The following is a 23,334-nucleotide window of genomic DNA, read 5'->3' as shown; positions in this document are numbered from 1 at the left end:
TGCCTTCAAGACCCATCATGGAGGCAATGACAAAGTCTCATTAAGCTCATTGGCCAGAGCGCTAAACTGGGGACAGTGTGCCCAGTTTCACATTGTAGCATTAAGGTCTGAGAGAAGACGTGCTGGAGTTGGTTTGTTGACAACCAAGCTTAGCAACCATGGCTTAGACCTAGACTGTAGGGGAAGATTGCCGGCACCGTCCAGAGGCATTAGAGCATCGTCTCTAAATACTGATTAGTCACCGAGACCAACCAGGACATGCTCGCCCAGTGGCATGGCACTGTATATGGAGGGTTGAGGACCAAACCCAGGCTTTCTAATTCCCAGAGTATCATCATCAAGCCCTGTAGCAGCTCTCCACGTGCTGCTGACCCAGACTCATGGTTGAGTTATTCCAGGCTCATTTCTGTTTGAGATGAGGTTTCCCTACGCAGGCCAAGCTGGTCTTAGCAATCCACCTGCCCCATCATCCCGAGCACTGGGATTGTAGGTGTGTGCCATTACCCGTTTTGTATTTGTTGTTTAGCGGAAGTTACTTTTCCTTGTGCTGTTTCACACTTTTTTTTTTTTTTCACTTACCCCCTTGAAATATGATGTAGGCAATGTATTCATTTCCCGTGGGTGCTTTCATGGCTCAACCCCACAGCATTGCTCTTGTATAATTCTGGAAGTCAGATGCCTAAAATCAGGCGCAGGCAGGACAGCGTCTTTCAGAGGTTCCAGTGGGGACCACACTCCCTGTTCTCCCCATCTTGAGGAAGCTCCTGTAGTTCTTGGCCAGTGGCCTCATCTCACTCCAAGTTTTGTTCTTCTGTGACTACATTGCCTAATGCTCGTCCCGTTTCTCTATTAAAGGGCCCTTTTCTTAGGTAGGGCCTAGCTGGGTAGTCTGGAGAAACTTTCCATCTCCAGGGCCTCAGCTTCACCATGCCTGCCAAGTCCCTTTTGCCATGTAGGGTATACCTCTGGGGGATTGAGACCCAGACATATTTGGGGCTACTAATCTGTTGACCACAAATAGGCATCCGCCTCACAATCTAGAATTCTCAAATTCTCTCCATCACCTTCTATTTCTGTTTTTTTTTTTTTTTTCAAACTCAGTCACACTTTGCAGACTGTTCTTATACATTTTTGTAGACAGACACTCTCCTCCCTGGTGTCCCACAGAGAATGTGCCGGTCTAGAAATGGAGGCTATGGCAGCGCCTACCCAGTAGCTGTTGATGAGCCAGCTCGCCCTGATGTGAAGGGGCGATGACGAGGGAATGGACATCTGGGGGCAGTCTGTCCTCCCACAGCCCTTCTTCTGTTTCTATACATGCACTTCCTGTCAGAATGTTAAGTAATTTTTGGTTTAAAAAAAAAGTCATCTCCATATCCTACCTACTTGAATTGGGCATTTGGACTAGAAGGAAGTTTATTTTCTTGTTTCCGGATATTGGTTGTGTTTGGAATAGTATCAGTGAAACCTCACTGGCTACCTCTGTTAATAAAGGGATCCTTCATTTAGACCCAGATCCCGAGACTGGCAATGTGGTCACTCCTAGCTACAGAGAGACTGAAGCAGGAGGATTGTGCATTTGAGGACCGACTGAGCAACATAGAGAGATGGAATTTTGGAGTAAATGAGTAGACCAGGTCCTTTAAGCCCTGGAGACCTCATCAGACCTTCAGGGGACCCGGCTTGATAATCACTTTTCTGGAAAGAACAGACCCTGACTTTCACTGGATCTTCAAGAAGCTAGTGATCCAAGAAAGGTTAATCGTTACCTGGGTTGGCAGCAGGGAGATTATTTTCCATTTTTGGGTAAAGGCCCCTGGAAGTATATGCATATTTCTATTTAATACATAGTCTTTTAGTAGCAAGTGAGCTTCCCCATTCATGTGCAATAGACCTCCCATTGAAGCCCATGTCTTTTTGCTGTCAGTAATAAAAGGTTTATTCAGTTTCCACTAGCATATTGTGAACTATATCTAGAACAAGATATGGGGAACCTTTGTTAAGTGAAACCTGAATCTTCTTCGATAGGCAATTGTGGTTTGTTTGTTTAGACAAGAAATGAAGATAAAAATATGTCAAGGTTTCTTCTCCAGTAACCCCAAACATCAGATGTTTTAGTTGCAACTTTTTTCTTTAATAAATACTTTTTTGGAATGCAAACAAAACAACAACTCCTCATTTTCTTTGGTGTTATGCCTCTTATCTGCCCCCATCTTTGGCCACCACTTAAACCGTCCACCCTTCAACTCCTTATGCTCCCTCGTAAAGAATGTGTGGCTCCTGTCTTTCTCCTCAATTCTGCCTGCTCCGTTACCCCCACCTTCCTCGTGAGAATGAAGAGATGAGTGTAACTTCTGGCATTTGCTTAGTTTCTTACACTGCACGCTAGTAAGGCTACCCCGTCTGAAGAGAACTGCAGCAGAAAAGAAGGTTGATCCTGGGGTCATTCTGTGTAGTTCCAGGCTTTGGAAGGAACATGTGAATGGCTGGAAAGTGCTTGCTTGTGCTTTTTGACTCTTGAGAGCTACTCTAGAAGTAGGTGTAATTTGAAATTAAGTTCAGATGACCACAACAGAGAGGACATTGATGTTTAGGGATCCTGAAGCCCCGGGCAGAGAGAGATCAAACGAAGCGTCTCTTCTTGATGGATTCTTAGTCCGTGGGCATGTATTGGGGGAGTTAGTCCTTCCGCATTAACTAGGGTATATGCACACTCTTTGAGAACCACGAGGAGTTATGCAAAACAGCACTGACCTATGAAAGGGCTATAACACTGTCAACAACATTGATTTATAACAAGGACTTCAGCATTGTTTGGCCAACTTACCTATCTATTTTACATTTGTTTATTGATGTTGGGGGAAATGCTTGTGCCAGGGTATAGACGTGGAGGTCAGGGAGCAGCCGTGAGACTCAGTTCCCTCCTTCGACCCTGTGGGTTTCGGGGATCATCAGGTTTGGTAGCAGGCGCTTTTCCCCACTGAGCCATTTAGCTGTCTCCTTGCTTATTTATTGCTAACAGGAAAAATAAACAAGATGAGATAGTTTGTTTTTCTGACACCTGAGAACTATTTAGTGAGAAAGTTGGTGATGACACTCAAGACCCTAGGCCCTGACCCATTGCTCTTCACTAGCCCTAATTTACCCATGTTCCCCAGAGGATGCAGCTTTCTTCGTGAGGGTGAATAAAACAGATCTCATACTTTAAACTTCTAAATTTCATAAGTTAAACTCAGGGGAGCTCACTTGGGGAAGGGTACATAAAGAGATGCAGCCGTTTTGGAAAACAAAGTTGCATTTTGTAAAGTTAAACATCCCCGGTGGCCTAAGTTCTGTGCCTACACATTTGCCCTAGAGAAGGACCTTTATGCAAATGCTCATAGCAGGTTAATGTTGATAATGAAGCCTTCATGCATCCATCATCTGGGAGCAGCTAAATTGGAGTGGAATACTACTGAGCAATGAAAAGTAAGGACCCCACTATTCCAGGGAAGATAGCCTACGCTTAGAAATGCTTACTGAGAGAAAGAAGCTGGACCCAAGCTTTAGACATCACATTACCCCAGGACAAGTCATATAACAGCAGTAATCGAAACCAGAGGGCAGGAGTGCGGAGCTGCTGGTGTACCACGGAGCGTGAGGGAGCTTTTGAATGAGACACATTCCCTATTTGACTGAAGTGTGGTTACATGGGTGGATGTATTTGTTGCTAGTTCATCAAACCGACACTCAAAAGGAGTGCATTTTATTGTATATAAATTATACCTCAATAAAGATTATTTTTAAAAGAATTAGAGAGCCTCTAAGTCACCGGAGAGCAAAACTGTTGCTCTGAAGCACAAAATATTTTTGTGATCTCATTAACTCATCTTCCATCCTCTTTTCTGTCTCAAACTGTGGTCCTTCTGTCGCCGTCCCTTTGCTGCTTGTCTGAGCAGACAGACAGAACGAGGTGCCAGCACACTGTGAGGAGACTGAACAGTCCACCCATGCACACAAGCTATTTCTGTGCCCCTGGGATATTTTGCCAACTTAGGCAGCAATTGTAGGAATCACTTTGAGATCCAGCCATTAATCCTTTAGCTACCAAAAATTTTTACTACCTACCTATACTTGCAAATAAAATGACACCCAGAAAATGCCGAGTGCTTTTTTTGTTCCCTGGAGGAAGTGGAGAGGGTTTGTAGAAAGAGTAGGCAGAATTTATTGTCATATTCTCTGCTTTTAAAAAAAAGTCTAAAAATAAGAACGTTGGCAATCATGGTTAGTGTTCTGAGTCATAAAATGTAAATCCCGTAAGCCTGGAGCTTAGAAAAATGCTATTCAGAAACCTCTAAACGGCACATAAAATATATGTCTGCCTTGTGCCAACTCCCTTGGCAGCTCTTTGCTTCAGAGCTGTCTCAGAGATGTCTAGGACTCAAGCTGACGGAATGTGAGTCCCTGCCGGTGGGACCAAGGTAGAGAGAATGGGGCATTGTTCCCCCGAGAGCTCCCTGTCCCGTGCCTGAGGAGGCTGAGAGACCCTGTTGGAACCCGACTCATCGTGGAAAAGCTAACTGAATAACCTTCAGTGCCCATATCTGCTCAGACCTTTTTAATGCTTAACTAAGAGAAAGCAGCAACCGTGCCCTGTTCCCACACTGCTTTCCCAGGAACGAAAACCAGTAGTGTTCCCTAGTGCTTCTTATTCACTGCAGGCATCTGGCCAGGCAGCAGGGTATAGAGGTGAAAGCCACCAGGTCTGTCCTCTAAGACCTGAAAAGGTATTTCTTACTGTAGCAAGAGTAGTTGCCAGAACTTAGTGTATGCGAGGGGCCCTGGGGTGTCCTCCAGCCTAGGGCTGCTGGAAGGTGTGCGTAAGCCCCACCCCCACCCTGTGAGCTACGCTCTGGATGGGGGCCACTGTTCTGTGTCCACCTTGGGGGTGGAGATTGGCTGCTTCAGAGGCTCAGAAACAGGGTTGGGCACTGTCGGTGGATCAGTGTTGCATGAAGGTGAAGCCTGAGGTGTGTCTCTGTGGGAACTGAGACTCCTGTCTGGTAGAGAGGGCCCCAGGCACCCTCTTCTGAGTTGGTGCCCTCAGTGCTGTGTTCTTCGTCGGCTGAAAAGTTCTTAGATCCTTGGACCGTTTCATCTGGTCTCTTCAGAAAGAGGACTAGAGCAGGATTTTCTTCAAGTGTCCATGGATGCTTCAAATGTGTAGCCAGGTCACCCGCTGTGTAATGAATGCCCATTGAAGAAGTCTGAGCATGTCATGCCAGGACCTGGCCTGCTCAGACTGACGCTTGGGAGAGCTCTGTATGAGGTGGCATCTACCTTAACAACACTGCCCTGTGGCTGTGAACAGCTCACTGTAGGCTGCCTCAATTCAGAACACCAAGTAGGCAATTGTTAAAAGGGCTGGGAGATGGCTCATTCTGAAAGCAACTGCTAGATAAGTGGGATGGCCCGAATTTGAATCCCCTGTGTACACATAGAAGCCAGGCTTCATCCCACACATGCCTGTGACTCTAGTGTTGAGGGTTGGGGCGGGGGAGGCAAATATCTATGGGGGGGGAAGCAATTACTAGGCAATAAAGTAGAGATCAGTAGTGGAGTGCTCCTGATGTTCTCATCTTGCTTCCACAGGTATGTATAACACACATCTGTGCACACAAGAGCACACACACACACAAAATAATTGGTTCCAGTCACAACAACATAGCTTGTTCTAGGAGCCCATCCACTAGCTGGTTGTGCCCGTGTCCTCGTCGCACCTCTGCAGAAGGCTGGCAAGGCTGCCTTCTGGTTTCTCAAGGACCATCTGAATGAAGCAATGGGCTTTATCTTTTTAGCCTCTGGGAAACCATCCTGCTTCAGAAGTCAGCTGTGAAAACCGAGGTAGCTGATCACATTATCCTTTTTTCCCACATCCAAAACTGGGTAAAACGGCAGCCTTGGAAGTATAGATGTGAAGCTAGCTGCTCTCTTAACTCTTCCAACATTAAAGCGTGATGAGAAAAGCCTGCTCGGTCACACTGTTAGGAAAACCCACTCCACTTCCTGTTTTCATCTCTAATATGGACCATTTGCTGCAGCTAGGGAAAGAACCAGGCAGTGAAATGTGCCAGCCAGAGCAGGAAATGCCGGATGCATTTAAACCTCTAGGAGCTGAGACTGTTCCTGAAGGATTTTCTCCCTGGTTTAACAAGGAAGAAAAGCTCTCTTGTACTCATCTGTAACTTATCAGACCATCCCACTGGCCGTAGAGTGGAAGGTGGAGTTTGCTACTACATGAGAAGGCCAACAAGGCTGTGGGGGTGCTTCGTTCGGTCTTGGGGTGTTCAGGCTGGAATTGGAGTGTTTCTTCTGTTCTGAAAAAGAGAGCAGTCTGCATTAAAACAGGTAGATGTGATCCTCAGCGCTCCAAGGACTGGATGGTAAATAACCAAGCCAGTCATGCATGTCCACGTCAGCCCGGAAACTCTTGGCCTGCACTGCAAGGCTCCTGGGATTATGTCAGAGGGCTCACAGAGAGGAGTCTCTTAGTGAGGCCGCAGCGCAGTGAGGACCATGCGAGAAGGATTTCTGTCTCAGCCGCGGCTCCCTTCACACACACACACACAGACAGGTGTGTCTGTGCTTGCCTGTGTGTCACAGGCACACTTGGGGACACCTGAGTGTCAGTCCTCAGTTTCTACTTTGTTTGACACACAGTCTCTTGTACACTGCTGTGCTTGGCAGGCTAGCTGGGCCATGAGCTTCCAATAATTCACCTGTCTCTGTCTCCCATTATGCCTTCGAGGCACTGGAATTACAGACATGTGCCCTACTTTACATGGGTTCCGGGATCTGAGCTAACTCAGGTACTCACACTGGAATGGCAAATCCCTTGGCATACTGAGCCATCTCCCCTCTCCTAGTGTGCTATTTAAAATGCCTAACTCTGTGGTCATGCCCCACAGTAAGCCTCAGGTACCCTTCTAATATTAAGTATATGCATAGTTGCATAGTTCCTCATAGTACAAAGGGCAGAACCACAGGCCCGCTCCTTTCCACTCACACACAGAAACAGAAGAGGGTGCTCTTAGTGGGAGGGGAACAGTAAGCAGGGCACACTCATTCCAGGATAGTAGTGTGAGCCGCTCCAGGCCTTCAGAGCACAGGAGGATGGGAGCCTGTGGCATGTTAGGAGTGCTGGCCACAGTCAGGTTGGCCAGAGGCCCCTTTGGGCCCCAGGAGAGCTGATTAGGATGAAGACAATTGACATGAACAAAACCTTTTAAAACTGGAGTTACCTCCCCAGAAAATGAACCCAGCAGAGAGTAAACTTAGCCTTACACATAATGGCAGGCATAGAAGAAATGTTCAATAAATAATGTCACCGTGACAAGGTGGGGCAGAAGCCCCAGGGAGTGACTGCTGTTTCCAGAGTCAGTAATTCTCTGTAAAGACCCATACTGGTACCACTTCCTAAAAACAAATACAAATGAGGATGGGAATCAAGAGTGGTGGTCCATGCATGTAATCCCAGCCCCCGGGAGGTTGAGGGAGGAGGGCCGTTGTTCACCCAGCGTCATCCTTGGCTACACAGCAAGCTCAAAGGCCAGCCTGGCCTCAGTGAGACCCAAGATAACTCAGGGGTAGAGTGTGTTTGACATGCTTGAGACCCCGGATTTGATCTCCAGTGCTCCTGTCTCCCCCCCACCCCAAGCATGTAAGAGATAGATTTTCACAGTTTTCCCCCTTCATTTTACATATCTGGGCATAAAACCTTTACTGAGCTGTTAACTAGATAAATATTGAAAATGCAGACACTAAGAAAGAAGAGAAATGGGGTGTAGGCTCCTTTCATGTCTCCAGATGTTTTCTTGTGTCCTTTTCATGTGTGCTGTCCTAGTTTGCTTGCTACCACTGTGATGTAACACCGCCATTAAATGTACCCGGGGGGTGGGGGGAGTTGTTATCCAGCCTACTCTCCCAGATCACAGTCCATCATCTGAGGAGGCAGAGACTGCTCACTGGCTCTCTCCCCACGGCTTGCACACCTTCCTAGTTCCTACACTCAGGATCACTTGTCCTGGCCTGGTACCACCCACAGTAGACCAGGACATCAATCATTAATCTAAAAAAAAAAAATGCTTCATAGATTTGCCTACAGGCCAATCCGATGGGGGCATTTTCTCAGCTGAAGTTCCCTCTTCCCAGAATACTCTGGTCTGTGTTGCGTTGACAGAAAACCCCTAAGCAGCACATGGTTTTCATAGTTCTATGCAGTTGAGGTGCTGTGAAAGGGAGATAGGGCAGGAGGCATTTTCATATTTTTAACATCCTGCCCTTAGCCATAAACATTTATTTTAGCAGTTTTATTATTTGCTGTATGAATTATTGTGGTCTGGCCTTTGTTTAGCTTGCTTGTGCCGCTGCTTGTCGAGATCATATTTACACTTTTCCTTCTATTACAAATACTGAATCAAAGGTAAGACTGATCTTATAAACTCTTGGTATTGATGGCTAAGCAGGTTCCCTGGATACTTTGCCAATAGGCTCTGTTCCCACCCTTCTCCTCACTGGGCATTGCAATTTAAAATTGTTTTTCTAAATAGTAACTGGAAGGAGAGCAGCTATGGGAGGGTTTTATTGGGATGATTCAGTGGCAGCCAAGTTATACCCTCCCCGCCCCTCCCCCGCCCCCCCCCCCCCCCCCCCCCCCCCCCCCCCGGGCAGGCATGGTTGTGACACCTGGCCCTCACTCTGACAGAAAGACTAGCATCTTCTTCCCTCTTCTACCAAACCACTCTCCCACCCTTGGGTACCGAAGCTTGTCATTCTGTCTTTGCTGCTTTGTCTATCTCTGTCTTCCTCATTGCTTCCTCATATGTCTATGCATACGCACGCACACACGCACACACGGTCTGTCTATAGTTCTTCGGGCCGCTCATCTGTCTTCTTTCCTCCTGTCCCTCTTGGCATGCCTCCCTGTCTGCACTGCCCATCCCTACTTTCTTCACACTTGGGTTTCCAGCAATTGCCAGGGTCTGACTAGGTCCCCATGTCCAGCTCTCAGAATATGAGGCAGAAGATCTAGTCAACTCAGGGGCTGCCTGTGTCCTGGGGCCACCTAGACAGGAGGGCTGTGGGGAGAGTGGGAGAGGTTAGCTAGGGGAGAGACGAGGGCCCCTGAGAGAAGACTGTCCTGGGCACCGTGGCCTGGGGTGGCTTTGCTTCCCGCCCTGCCAGGAGAGCTCAGACCCCTGGGTCACATGGTCACCTGCACAGTGAGTGGGATGCCTCTTCTTCCTAGGTGAGGGAGACTTGCTCCATCGTTCCCATCTCCCATGCCCCGAGCGAGGTGGGCGTTCCATCTCAGGGCCTCCAGCATTTGTTTTTCCCTGTTGCTTTCCAGTTTTTCCTCTTTGGCACTAGCCTAGTGTAATAGTGTGGTTTTGGAATCCACACTAGCCCTGTGGTCCTCCTGAGGTGGGTGGTCTACCAGTCCTTTCACTAAAAGGGTGGGATAGAGGAGAGGGGTGGATAGAAAAAATCCTTGACCTGGAAACCGAAGCCCGGCTGAGGAATTTGGGACAAATATTAGGGTTGGCAGCGAGGCTGTGAGTCAGAAGCAGGTGCTCAGGCTGAGAGCATGCCAGACAGAGGCCAGGGCAGAGCTGGTGGCTGACTGGAAGTGGGGGAATAGAAGATGGGGCAGAGGCTGGCATGGCTGTCAAGCGCTCCCAACCTTCACTCGGAGATGGATAAGATGCATTTCATTTCCTGCAGAAGTCCACGTTCTCCCCTGGAAAATGTAAGTTCCTGCCCACCCTGGTTACTTAGCCTACTGAGGGAATTGATCTCTGGCTGAACAGATATGCCTAAGGTCACGTTGCCGGCCAGGGCAAGCCTGACTTTGGAACTCTCATGTTCAGCTTTCTGCCATGCAGCCAGCCATGGACTGTCATCTCACAGGGGTCTTGGTTGTGTCTGCATTGTAGAGTGTGTACAGGTACACAGGTACTTTGGTTGGTTTCCATGTCAGTTTGCCACAAATTGAGAACCACCGTGTTGGGCGCCTCACACCCGGTGGATTGATTCAGAAGGACCCATCCTCCATGGTGCTTGGAACCTGTGTGTATTGGTCAGATTAAGAAAGAAAAGGTTTTTATTGGAAAGATCGCTCACCCGTATCCCCTGCCTGTTGCTCTCCACTGCTTGTCCTTTTTCCTTTCTCCGAGTTACTGCTGTCAGATGTCTTGTCACTCAGTTCTAGACCCGGCTGACAAAGGGCTGAGGGAACTTTTCGCTACCATCTTTGAGAAACCTAGCAGTTTGGCCTTCTGTATGGATTCTGTAGTTTAAAGCCCCATAAGGTTAACTCTTGTTTCTTTTCCAAAGAGGCTGTGAAATTAGACTATGTGATGGTGGTGCAAAGCCACAAGCCCTAGCAGGTGAAGGCCCCTTATGGAACGTTTTCTAAGTTAAACAGGAATTGGTGGGCTTCCAGCATCGCCTGGGCCTCCCATCTTCCCCCCAGCCTAGAGTTCTTGGAACTAGAGAGGGCGTGTGCTCTTTTTATCTCCTGAAGCTGTGGCCAGAATGCTGCTACTCAAAAGCTGGAATTACCAGTGCTTGCTCTGTCCATCTTGGGACTTCAGAGTCCATTAAGTTGTATTGTGTATTTACCGACTAGTGAAGGGTTGGTCTGTGCGATGCTCTGTGTGCATCTGTGTGTCTGTTTTAACCTACACGGTGGTAATTTGAGGATTTGAGTGGTAACTCCTCCCCATCTTTAAATGTTGGCTAACATCACTGCTCAGTGTAAAGCAAACGTACAGAGCAGAGATCAGCCATTTGCAGAGTGGAAAGATCAGTTGAACATCCCTTCCAAATTTGTCGTCTAGTCATTCCATAAGGGTTTTAATTGGGCCCCTGATGGCAGGCTGAGAGCTAATCAGGTGTTCCTCCCATGACAGAAGAAAGCCTTTGACATCATGGAAAGCCCAAGTTTCTCTGTATGACTATCTAACTGCTTCTCAAGAGAAGACGTGTTGGGGAGTCTCAGGATGACTGTGTTGCTTAGTCATCTGGCTGGGTGTTCACATGTGTTGAAGCTGATTTGACCTTTGGCTGTGACTATTTCATCCTTGCTGTCCACGAACAACCTGATGGATGTACACTTATTGGGCTTTCTACAGACTGACCTGAAATCCTAGGCTTCCATGTTGATTTTGAGTTCATTGTTTTTTAAGTTAAGCTTGTTCTCAAAAGCAATGTTGGTGGAATTAAAAACAAACAAACAAACAAACAAAAAACAAACAAACACCTCTCTTGAAGCCCTCAAGGGATTTTAAGAACAGATATGGTGTCTACCTTGGGGTATTGTGAATTATGTTGCTATGATGTTCTTGGACAAGATTTTGAGTGGACGTGTTTTTATGTAATTGAGGACAGGTCTAGGAGTAGAATTGCAGAGTCATGTGTAACTCTGATTTCAATATGGAGTTTGATGGACTCTCAGACAGCTATTTAAAACATACAGTCCCACCAGAATGTCAGAAAGCTTCCCATTTTTCAATATCCTCCATAACGCTTACTTCTGTTAAATGCTAAAAAAAATATAGCCATTTTACAGGGTATTAGACACTATATCTTAGAAGTTTTGAGTTATATTCCTTATGGCTAATAATACTGACATTTTATTTATGTGTCTAGCAGCCATTTTTGTATCTTCTTTAGAGAAATTAAAAGTTGCACTTATACTGCTGGCTTAGAAACATGGTTTATATTAACATATTCTGGAAACCAAAGCTTTATCAAACACATGAGCTACAGTCCCCCCATTCATGGGGTTAGGTTCATCTGCTTGATGTTATTCTTTGAAAAATGGAGGTCTTTAATTTTGATGAAATCTAATTTATTATCTCTCCATTTGCTGCTTGTGCTTAGTGTCCTGTTGAAGAAAATCTCATTCCTTTTTGGTGGTTTGAATAAGAATGGCCCCCATAGGCTCATATATTTGGATGCTTAGTCACCAGGTAATGGCATTATTTGAAAATATTAAAAGGATTAAGAAGTGTGGCCTTGTTGGAGGAAGCGTATCACTGAGGGTGGGCTTTGAGGTTTCAAAAACCCAATGCCAAGCTTAGAGTCTCCCTCTTATGGATCAGAATGTAACTCTCGCTATTGCCCTGGTGCCAGCCCAAGTGCCGCCCTGTTTCTCCGCCGTGATAATAATGGACCAAACCTAAAACTGTAAGCCAGACCCCCAACTAAGTGCTTTCTTCCATAAGAATTTCTTTGGCCACCATGTCTTTTCACAGCAATAGATGAGTGGTTAATACACCATCCAAGGTCAGGAAGTATCTCTCAGTTTAAGTGTTTGGTCCATTTTGAGTTAATTTTATATGATAGTATATAAAATTTTAACTCCATTTGACTTTATCCTATTGACTGTAGATTTTATACTGTTCAACTGTCATTTGTTGAACTGTCTGGGTATTTTATTTTGACAAAAATGAGTGGTCAGTAGACATGCACAAGCACCCTCTCCCCTCTTGCTGGGTGACCCCCCCAGGCCATCAAAAAAGCCACCATCAGACGTGATCCTCCTCCTTGTGCTTCCACAGCGCTGTGCGATAACAAACCTCTTTTCTTCATCATGAGGGAGTACCTGGACCATGCGTCTGAGGGCTCGGCAGTCTTACTGCTCTATACATGCAGCTACGTCAACACACAGCGCCCGGTCCTGCAGCTCTGGAGAAACTTCAAAGTCAGAGTTGTGAGTCCTTTCAATTTGGGGAGGATTACTTTTGATGTGTTGTCGGTGTCCGCTCTTCAACACCACATGCTCTGAGGCTTTCCTCCTTTCTTCTGTCACCATGAGTCATTCTGGAAATGTGACTTTGAAGTGCTCATGAATTCACTTCCCGGTCCGATCTCATTGTTCTGTAAATGGTGTGGATTTAGGTGGAGTCGGATGCATTGTAAAAGTTGGACCGTTGGGTCCTTAACCTTAGAGTGTAAGTGCAGGTCAAAAGATAACCCTGGAAACCAACAGTCACACGAGAGCACCTAACGTGGTACGCAGACATGCTGGGCACAGACATATGCCACCTCTTCCATCCCTTTCTCATAGATAAGCTTTCTTTATACCTTGTCGCATGGCTGTAATTCTTGCTTAGTGTTAGCCTTTTTCCACGGAGAAGCTAATGTTTCCAAGGTCATTGTATGGCTCGGTGGGCATTAAGGAATCTTGGACATTTCCTGTGATATTGTGTCAGTTCAGCCCTTGGTCAGCAAATGTCTGGACCCGAGTATATTGATTACTTTTTTCATTCCTGTGTCAAAATACCTGAGAAAGGTGACTTAAAGAAACATGCGTTTATTTTGCCTCCTGGTTTGACCGTTCCACAATGGAACGGTCCATTGTGGCAGAGAACATGGGGCAGTGGATCACATCGCGTCTTCAGTCCGGAAGCAGATGGAGACACACGCCAGTGCTCCACTTATATTTCCCTTTTATTCAGTCTGGGATGAAGGATGATGCTAACCCACTAGGGTAGGCCTTCCCACCTCACTTAAATTCCAGGCGTGCACCTCTTAAGTGATACACCTTTCCCCCAAATGATGTTGTATTTACAGTAACCAGATATTTCATTTTCAAGGCCATGTGAGGCAACTAGAAAGGGTTGGTTCTCAGCCATAAACTTTAAACTCTAAGGGGAAGACAGAAGTAGGGAAGTCGGATAGGGACAGACATGGAAGAGAGGGTGCAGTGCCCAAGGAGGATGGGGTCATAGGACGTGTGCCCCCATCTCCAAACATTGCTGACAGATTTTATGTGGTAGTCAGGGTGTCCAAAGTCTAGACATGAAACTCTGAACTAAGAGTTATTTACCTCAGTTATTACTGGCCGAGGCCAGCCTGACTCACGACCAAACAGTGGTGCCTGTGCATGCTGAGCCATTACAGCTGTCATGGGCAAACCACCTACCCTTAAAGAAACCAGATTGTTTTGTGGACTCAGGATAATTGCGTTTGAGAGCTAGACAGAACTGTCAGGCTGAAGGCATGTTGAGAAATGGGTGCTACCTCAAAGAGTCGATTGTATTTTCAAATAGCTTCGGAATGAGGTCACCCAAGTTAACAGTTTGGGTTTTGTGATTATTGTTGTGATTGTGGTTTCTCCTGTAGGTTTCTGAGAGCCTTTAGTGTGTCGGGATAGGTTACACTGTGTCTTCAAGAAGGCAGGTAGGAGCAGCAGCCCCCAAGGGTGCCATTGGGGTCTTGTTTACCCACTCAACATAAAGCTCCTCAGTACTGAAAATTAGTACTAGTCCAAAGCCCATCAGTAATGGGAGTTAACAGGGAACCTTTGCTTTTGAGTGAGGAATCTGGTTTTTTTTGGTCTTTGGGGGCTGTTGTTTTCTTAGACTTGGTCATTTGTGATAATACATTTTACCGAAGCTGACTGTGTCTACTGTCTCACTAAGAACTTAAATTAGGAGTTGCAGCAAAACTCTGTATATGAACATAACACTTGTAAGGTACTCTCATTTCCAGGCTACAAATACTTATTTTTACTTTGGTTTTGTTTTGGAGGGGGTTGGTTTTGTTTTTGTTTTTTTGAGATACGGTATTATTGCCCTGTAGCCTAGAGTCTGTTGTTTCTTATATAGCCTAGAAATGTACTCACAGCAATCTTCCTGCTTCCTCCTCCTGAGTCCTGGGGTTATAGGCATGCAGCATGACACCTAGCTTTACTGTTGGTTTCGAGCTTATACTTGGGGAACCCGTTCTGTTTGGTATCTGACAGTTGTCAGTGTAATGCATTTGAAAGTTCAGTTTCTGCAACATTTTTCCTGATAGCCCTTGAAGAGTGCAGGGGACAGAGCAACCAGGGTGGAGTTGGACACATGAAAAACAAACTGATGAATTCTGCCATGGAATAGTATAACATGGGCAATAGAGAACATGGTGTCCAGGACAAAGAAACTTGGTGTGGCTGGAATGCATCCTGGAGTCCACCACAGAGAAAAGTGTGCCCAGTTCAAGTATAGGGACAGGAAAACTACTCTGTTCTTGAGAGCTCCTCCTTGGTCCCTTCCCTTACTCACACCCACCCTCTTCCGGCTTCTAATAGGAGTTACTTACTTAGCTAGATGTGTTGGTTTGAACGGGAATGGTCCCCATAGACTCATGTGTGAGAATGCTTGGCCAGAGCAGTGGCACTATTAGGAGGTGTGGCCTTGCTGGAGGAAGTGTGTCACTGTGGGGGCAGTACCTGAGGTCTTCTGTACTCAAGCTGGGCTAGTACTCCACACAGTCTTTTTGTGCTGCCTATTGATCAAGATGTAGACCTCTCAGTTCCTTCTCCAGCACCGTGTCTGCTTGCACACGGCCATGCTTCCCGCCATGGTAATGGACTAAATCTCTGAAACTGTAATCGAGCTCCAATTAAATATTATCCTTTGTGAGAGTTGCCGTGGTCATGGTGCCTCTTCACAGCAATAGAACCCTAACTAAGTCATGTGATGGCTTTTCTTGGTTGTCAACTTGACTGTATCTGAAATGAACCACAGTCCAGACATGGAGGGCACAGCTGGGATCTGGATCTTGAGGCAGGAAGACAACATGCCTTTGATCCAGATCTTAAGGCTCTTCAACATACACCTTTAATCTAAATCTTAAGGTGGGAAGACACCTTTAAGCTGGGCCACACCTTCTGTTGGAAGCCTGTATAAGGACAGCAGAAGGAAGGCTCTGTTCTTTGCCTGCTTGCCCTTGCCTTGCTGGCACCTCTATTCCTTTACTGGCATTGGCCTGGGTTCCAGTGTATACAAAAGACCAGCTGAGATATCCAGCCTTGTAGGACTGAGCAACTACTAGATTCTTGGACTTGCTATTCACAGGGAGCCATTGTTGAATTAGTTAGATATATTGTGTAAGTCATTCCAATAAATCGAGCGTGTGTGTGTGTGTGTGTGTGTGTGTGTGCGCGCGCGCGTGTGTGTGTGTGTGTGCGCGCGCGCGCGTGTGTGTGTGTGTGTGTGTGCACACACACGGAAGGTGGTGGTGAGGGACAGAGGGAGGGAAGGAAGTGGAAATGACAACAATAAGTCACCTTAGTGATCTAGCTGCCTCACTTCCAGTAAATCTACTAGGCTGTGGGGTGTGTGCCACCATTGTGATGTGACAGCAGTGTGTTTGGGATTCTGGGGTGGGGGGGGTTGTCAGGGGAGGAGTTTGCATTCATACTTTCAGTAAAAAAAAAAAAAAAAGTCAACTCCCACTGTTTCTTATCAGCACTCACCTGAGGTTTCCTCATTGTTTCATTTGACGCTGGCCACAGACATGATACCAGGCAGCCTCTCTCATCTTGTCACGTGGCCCATAACCTTTCTCTAATAACTGAGTCACAGTCAGAATAGAGGGTGAGCAAGTGGAGAGACGACTGGGGTGGCTGAGAACCCAAGGCTGGTAAGTGGTGGGTGAAACAAATGGGAAAGACAGAGAATTCACACGGCTCCGAAAAATGGTTTCCCTTTGATTTTTACTTTAGTGGTATGTCCTTAATTTTGAAAGATCAATCAGAAAAAGTTTAGAGAAAGTATCACCCCAGACCTCAGCCAGAGAATCCCCACGGTGAATCTCTTAGGCATGCCTCTCTACAGTATGGAGAGATGAACAGAGAATTAACTGGGTAAGATTCAGACAAAGTCTTGTATTCTAAAATGAAACCTTTTTTTTTTTTCTGGAACTGAACAAAGGGGAGAGAATGGCTGATATTCTGTGAAGCAATTCATTATTATAGGACTGCCTTGTCCTGGGTTCAGAAAGGATGAAGACCACCTAGTTGGTGGGAGGCAAGATGTCCTAAACACCACAGGATGGCGTGGTGATCCGGTCCCCTTGTGTCTATCCCCACCCTGTTTTCTCCTTTTTGCTGCCTGTTTTGTTTTAATGCTGTCAGGACTTGTGATGTTTGTGGCTCTAATTTCCCCTAGCTACCTCCTCCTCCTTATCTCCTTATTCCTCATCAGTGTGCTAATGTTAACCACTGGCTTTTTTTTTTTTTTTTTTTTTACCATGGCTTATTATTTTAATTTGATGTTTGCTGGATTTCATTATTTGAAAAAAACTTGGGTGTGTGATCCCTGAGTTTGTGACTTCTTCCTTTTCGAGGATTGTCTCTCATGGTTGTTTTTTTAGTGCAGGGGATGAAGCCCATTGGATATCCGGGATTACTGCTCAAGTCCTCCAGCACTCAGCTATGTCACCATCCTTTATTGACCATATTTTGTTACTCTCAATTTGTCTTCTAAAGACAATTTATACTCTTATTTACAGGGTTCTTGTTTTGAATGGGGAGTAAAAAAAAAAAAAACAAAAACAAAAAAAACAGGGTCTCACGAATTCCAGGCTGGTCTTGAACTGTCTGTGTAGCTGAGGGTGACTTTGAACCTCTGATCCTACTGTTTTTCACTTCAGTAGAGTGCACCACCACGCCTGGTATAGCCTGGAATACCTATGTGGTGGGTAGAACAGACTCAGAACATTGTGCATGGGAGGAAAGTTCTCTACCAGCCACCTTTCACTGCTAGTCCATTGAATGAGGAAACATCTTAGAATTGATAGTCGAATGTAAATTGAGCAGTGGCTAAAATTGAATCGGAAAGTGGGCGTCAATCATGGGTAAATGTGAGTGTCGGGATCCGTACGGGGCTGTTTCCTCGGTGAGTTTCTCATTCGTGTGTGCCGCGTCGAAGGATGCCTGTTGAGCAGCTTTGTGAATGTCCAGGACTCTGTAAAGTGGCAGGGGGTCCTTGGCGGACTCCTCACTGCCTTCTCCCTGCCGCAGAGACTCCTGGCTTGGCCAGGGCAGGTGTTTGTTGCCCTCTGAAGGTAATGGAAAAGAGTAAATATTTTCATCTACCTACAGATTGGCAGCTGGTAAGGTTGTTTCAGCTGACATTTTTGTTGTTGCCATTGTTCTGGGAGACAGTCTTTCACCTTGGATCACAAGCTGTTGTCTTAATAATGAGCAGTCTTTAGACAGAATGTTCTGAAATGGTGAGCTCCATGCTTGCTTTTTTTCAGTCTTTTTTTTTTTTTTTTTTGGTAAATTTTTTGGGGGGCTTATTACTAAAAATCTCTTGGTGCCACGGTTTGGAAAACAAGTGTCATGTTCTGCCTTTTATGCATTTTAACTACCCAGTAAAGTGAGTGAGGAGGAAAACTGTCTGGATATGAGTTAAGTTTGAAGACTGAGCCATGATAGTTGGCCACCGGCTTTGTCAGAGTTGCAATCTAAGTCTTATCTAAGGGGTCAGGGTGGCCTCTGGCATATCTAGGGAACGAAGGCAAGATTGCAGGGTGCTACAGTTTGATTGTGAAATGTCCCTCACAGGCTCATGCGTTACCGTTGGTCCCTAGCCAGTGCCACCACTTTGGAAGGTGGTGAGAAGCTAGAAGTAGGTCGTTTGTGCTTGGGCCTTGCGCTATAGCTGACCCGGACTTCCAGCCTGCCTCTTTGCTGCCTGCCGACCTGAGTCTCTGAGATGGGAGCAGGCAAGCAGCCTCCCACCACTACAGACTCAGCCACCTTAACCGCTAGGCCCTCTCACCTGGATGGACTGTAACTCTCAGACTGTAAATCAGAATAAACCCTTTCTCCTTTAAGTTGCTTCTCATCAGGTGTTTAGTTGAGCAGTCGAGAAAGTAACCATTCTAGGAGTCTTCTATAACGACAGAGGAGTTCGTGTGCATTCGTTTGTAAGGAAGTTCATATATATTTCCCAAGCCTGAAGAGCTGGTAAGCTCTGCCTGGCAGATAGTGACAGTTGGTGTATTAAGCTTGTTTTAAGGTCGTAATGGACAGTTCCACTACCAGCTTCTGTGAACACAAGAGTCCTTTTTGAAGACAGATTTCATTATGTAGTTCAGGCTGGTCTCGGCCTCGTGAATGCTGAGATTCTAGGCGTGCACCAACATGATCAGTAAAAACTTAGTCTTCAGATAAAGCTGAGTGTGGTGGCATATTCCTGGAGCCTAGCTCGTGGGTGGCAGGATTATTGGTTCAAGGCCAGACTCTACCTCAAACAAAAATACCCCTATTTTGTTGGGTAGTTTGGGCTATCAGGGCAGTTTCTGGAACAGTTGTTAGTAACTCATTTTATCCACAGCCCATTGGTACAATTTTAGAAGGGTACGACGGAACGAATATTCTCCTTTGTGTGTTCAGTTGCCACAAGTTGGCAAGCTACAAGTTGACAAAGCTTACTTAGCCCCCAGTCCTACAAATCTGCAGGACTCTGAGAAGGACTCCATTCTGCCCTGTTCAGGGTCAGCCGGTACTCTGGGGAGGCTACGGGCTGTAACATTCGAAGGCTTGCCCAGTCATATGTCTTCACGTGTGTGGGGGTTGATGCTGGCATGAGCTGGGGCTGGCTCAGTTTGTTTTCAGATGCCTTTCTGTGCCTTTGGATTGGCTTCCCTGAACGTGGTGCCTGGAATCAGGAATGCTCCTCCCGGTTTCATGCTCTGACTGGTTAGTCCCTAGCTTGTGGCGTTATTATGAAGGAGGCGCTCCTTTAGGCGTTATGGTCTGGAAGTTGGTATGATATGGAAGGTGGGCCTCTGAATGTGGCAGCCGTTCATTTCCTGACCTTCCACCTCCTTTCAGTGCACATAGTAGTGTCTTCCACTATTTCTTTTTCCACTGTGATAGGCTGAAATCTTACGGAAATCATGGGCCAGAATGAACTTTGCACCCTTGTAGCGCCCTCTGTCTGCACTAGCAGATACTTTGGTAATGAAGAGCGAGTAAATCTTACATATACTAACCAAGTTGAAGGGTAAGCATCTTGCTCAAAGATGGCGGCTGTGTTGCCATTCCTACCATCATCTTGGAGATCACAGGGTATCACTCCTGTTTTTCTAGCAGCATGGGAAGCAGGGGGGCATCGTGTGAGTGAGATGGCATGTCGCTGTCCTCAGCACATGGGATGCAGAAGGACTATGGCTCAAGGCCAGCCTGGATTATGTAACGAAGCTAACTCAAACAAAACAAACCCGCTGTGTGTTTTGGTTGCTGTCTGAGCAACTCACTGGCTATCAAGCCCATGCAGTAGTTGTATGAAAAGGGAGTAAGAGAAGCCGTTTCCCGCACCGGACACACGTCACTGCAGTGGAGAGACCGGGTAACGACCGCATCATCAACCTGGACACAGAGGTGATTCTAGGGTTCTCTTAACTTTCTGGCTCCCAGCTGCCGAAGTCCACCCCAGGTTTTTCTTTTGCTTTGTTCTGCCTTTTCCTTCCATTTCTACTTCCCCTTCCCCCCCCCCCCCAGCTTGAACACTTTAAAGCAGCTCCTGTCCATTTCTTCGAAGCCGTCCTTCTACTAAGTGTAAAACTTGCTATATGGCTCTTTTTCGCCACCTACATTCAGCAAAGCTGCATTTTCTTCACAAGGTATTGCTTATTAGAGCCCTGGCGGTACTGGAACGATACAGCCACAGCACATCTCAGGAGCTTTGTTTTACAGAGCTGGCTTTGAGCTTAATTCTCTAAGTTAGGTGGAGAACAAGCTGAAAGTGTGTATATCTGATACATGACCCACTGGAGTGTTTAGTTTCTTGTGTGAGGGCTTGTTAATGTATTTATAGAGGATTACTCATTTTTTTTAAACATTTCCAAAAAGGTGATAAGTATGTTTTTGTAGGAGGTGAAAAAGTTTTTTTAAATTTATTTTCATTCTTTGTAGTGACTCCATTGATAGTCTTTTAAATATTAAAGTGCAGCGTGCAGTTGCCAATGGTTAAAACTCTATCGTGTTTCCTGCAAGCACTCATCAGTTAAGGGAGCTTAACGCCGCCCACTGATGATAGAATTCAAACCACCAGATGCTATTTTAGGTTCCCCGGTGGTGCTCTCTCTTCTTACCCTTTAAACTGCTAAGTCACATCCTGCTTTGCATTTTCATTTGCTGTAAACTGGGTGCCACAGGCATAGTTCTGGCATTAGGCACACATGTGAAATTAAACACCCCAAGAAGAGAAGGCAGCTCTGTGAGAAAACCTATCCCCCTTTGTGGATGACCGTGTGGGCCTGCAGCTCAACCCTCTGGGAACCTCAGAAACAGCCAGAAAGCTTGCCAAGCTCATCTTGCCCTGGATGCCCAGAAGATCTGGGGGAATTAGTATAAAGTGGGGCCCAACCCGGGGGGTCTTGGAGCTTATCATGGTGACCCTGTCATCAAGCCAAGATTGACTAACATCACAGGAAGTGTCCCTCTTGGCCCAGCTGTCATCTTTGCTTTGCATGTTCTTTTCTATTTAGCTAGGCCCCACCCATCTTCTAGATTCCCGCCTAGAACTCCTGCCAGCAGCCAGCACTCTCTGCTTCCTGTCACACATGTCACTCTTCATCCGAGTGGTTTCATCCCGGGATTAAGCTTGCATGACTTAGTTCCCTCTGCCATGGCCTGAGAATAGCCATGTGCACAGAGCAGGTACTTTTCAGATGCACAGTAGGTGGACGTTTTCCCATTATGGCTGTTCTCTTCTGCCTTCCTGACCTTTACTGCGGCATCCTTTATTATTCCATACTGCCCCATAAGTGTCTTTTTTATTTATGTATGTGTTTGTGTGTTGTGCACATATTTGCAAATGCATGGAAATCCCAGGGAACTGTGTTGAGTATCTTCGTCAAGCATTCCACACCTTATTGTTCTGAGACCGAGTCTATCGCTGTCCTTGGCTTTCAAACACCCAGGGCTCTATTTTTTCTCTGCCTCCCTAGCTCTAGGCTTACTGATGTGTGATGCTATGCCTAATTCTTAGCAGGCTCTGGGGACCGAGCTAGGGCTCATTCTTGCAGGGTAAACACTTGGCCTACCTCAGTATCTTCCCTGATCCTTGTTTTTATTTTTTTAGGTAGTCTCACTGGGAAGCCCAGCGTAGCTGTTCTCCTGGTACACCTCCTGGAGAGGTGATCTTCCAGGCTGCCCCACCCCACCCAGCTTTGTAAATGTTTCTTTTGAGATACAGAAAAACAACTAGTAATAACCAAGACCTCAGGAGGAGGAGAATGGCCCTCTCTTGACTTTCCATTGAGATGGTAGAGTTATAGTCATTGAACCGGGGAACTCCTTTTCTTCAACCAGAGTATTTAGTCACCCTGATCTGTTGTAGCTCTTGGGCCCACATAGGTGATCCATACAGCAAGAAGGGTGCTAGTCTTCCGGAGAAAGTATCTAACGGGAGGAATGGATTTCCACCGTTGACTGAGGATTGGATCTCTACTGTCAGCCCTACCTAGAAAACACGGGCTTATTTCAGGCAAGCATGAGATGCACTTAGAACTTGAAAACTTCCCTTGTTTAACCAAGGAGAAAGATTCTCATCTCCAGAGCATCTTGGTTCTGGCGAAGCCAATCAGGGAGGAAGTGGCTGACACTTCTGACTGAGCGGCACAGAGGTGACCAGAAATAATTAATGGCTTTCATTTCTAGGCCTAGCTCTGTGCCCTGGTAGGAAACTGATGGACCAGAGGCACTAGTGATGTTCTCTACCATCAGGGGACAGTAGACTGTGGAGTGGAAGTCACTCTGGAGAGTGTACAAGAAACTGTAGTCCATACCATTTGCCAGGCAGTGGGAATCACAGGGCAAGCGGTGTTTGCCAAGAGATTTGTTAACTTGATCAAGAGAGCGGAGAGGAAAATTGGTAAGGAGCAAAACAACAACAACAAAGAACATTAAAACGGCTGGAGAGATGGTGCAGAGGTTAAGAGCATAGCCTGTTCTTCCAAAGGTCCTGAGTTCAAGCTCACAGACATCTGTGGTGAGATCTGGTGCCCTCTTCTGGCCTGCTGCTGACACACATGCAGGCAGAATCAGTAAATAAATAAACAGACCAAAAAATCCTAAGGAAAAAAAAAGGCCAAGAACATTAAAACGTGATTGAGTGGAGAACAAAGAGTATGTGAAAGTTAAGGAGGCTGCAAATATCCTGACAGTCAGCAAAGACTGGTGGTGTATATCTCCAGGCGGGACGGAGCTGGGGCTTCCTCAGAGACTTAGATCTCGAATGGAGGCCAAATGTATTGTTAGAAGGGGGGTTGATAGATAATTTCCCACTGCAGGTTTGATTCTCCTAATTCCTGATCAACTCTTAGCTTCTTTTGATAGTTCCTGTCTTAAGCCCGAGACCGGTGGGTGCTAATCCCAGCACTCAGGGGGCAGAAGCAGGCTGGTTTCTGAGTTCAAAGCCAGCCTGGTCTATACATTACACAGAAAAGAAGGAGAAGAGGAGGAGGAAGAAGTGTGAGAAAATAACAGAGGTCCTGTTT

General features: G+C 46.3%; 1 protein-coding gene across 5 annotated transcripts in view; it reads left to right on the top strand.

The window, feature by feature from the left end:
* The window catches only part of Osbpl3 (oxysterol binding protein like 3), a 164,026-nt gene that overhangs the window by 46,991 nt on the left and 93,701 nt on the right, over nucleotides 1–23,334 (top strand). The window contains exon 1 of one of the 5 annotated variants that reach the window (XM_055611785.1): nucleotides 9,668–9,787. The exons of 2 other annotated variants lie outside the window; for them this stretch is intronic. The gene's annotated coding sequence lies outside the window, so the exon portion shown is untranslated. Of the gene's footprint in view, nucleotides 1–9,667; nucleotides 9,788–16,401; nucleotides 16,459–20,146; nucleotides 20,213–23,334 lie in introns of those variants that run through there. 2 more of the 5 variants (XM_055611786.1, XM_055611787.1) reach the window with 2 other exon arrangements.

This window comes from Psammomys obesus, unplaced genomic scaffold (assembly GCF_907164565.1).
Source record: "Psammomys obesus unplaced genomic scaffold, mPsaObe1.curated_primary_1811, whole genome shotgun sequence".
NCBI lineage: Eukaryota > Metazoa > Chordata > Mammalia > Rodentia > Muridae > Psammomys > Psammomys obesus.
The sequence above is the reverse complement of the archived record's forward strand: the minus strand, read 5'-3'. Positions and strand labels throughout refer to the sequence as shown.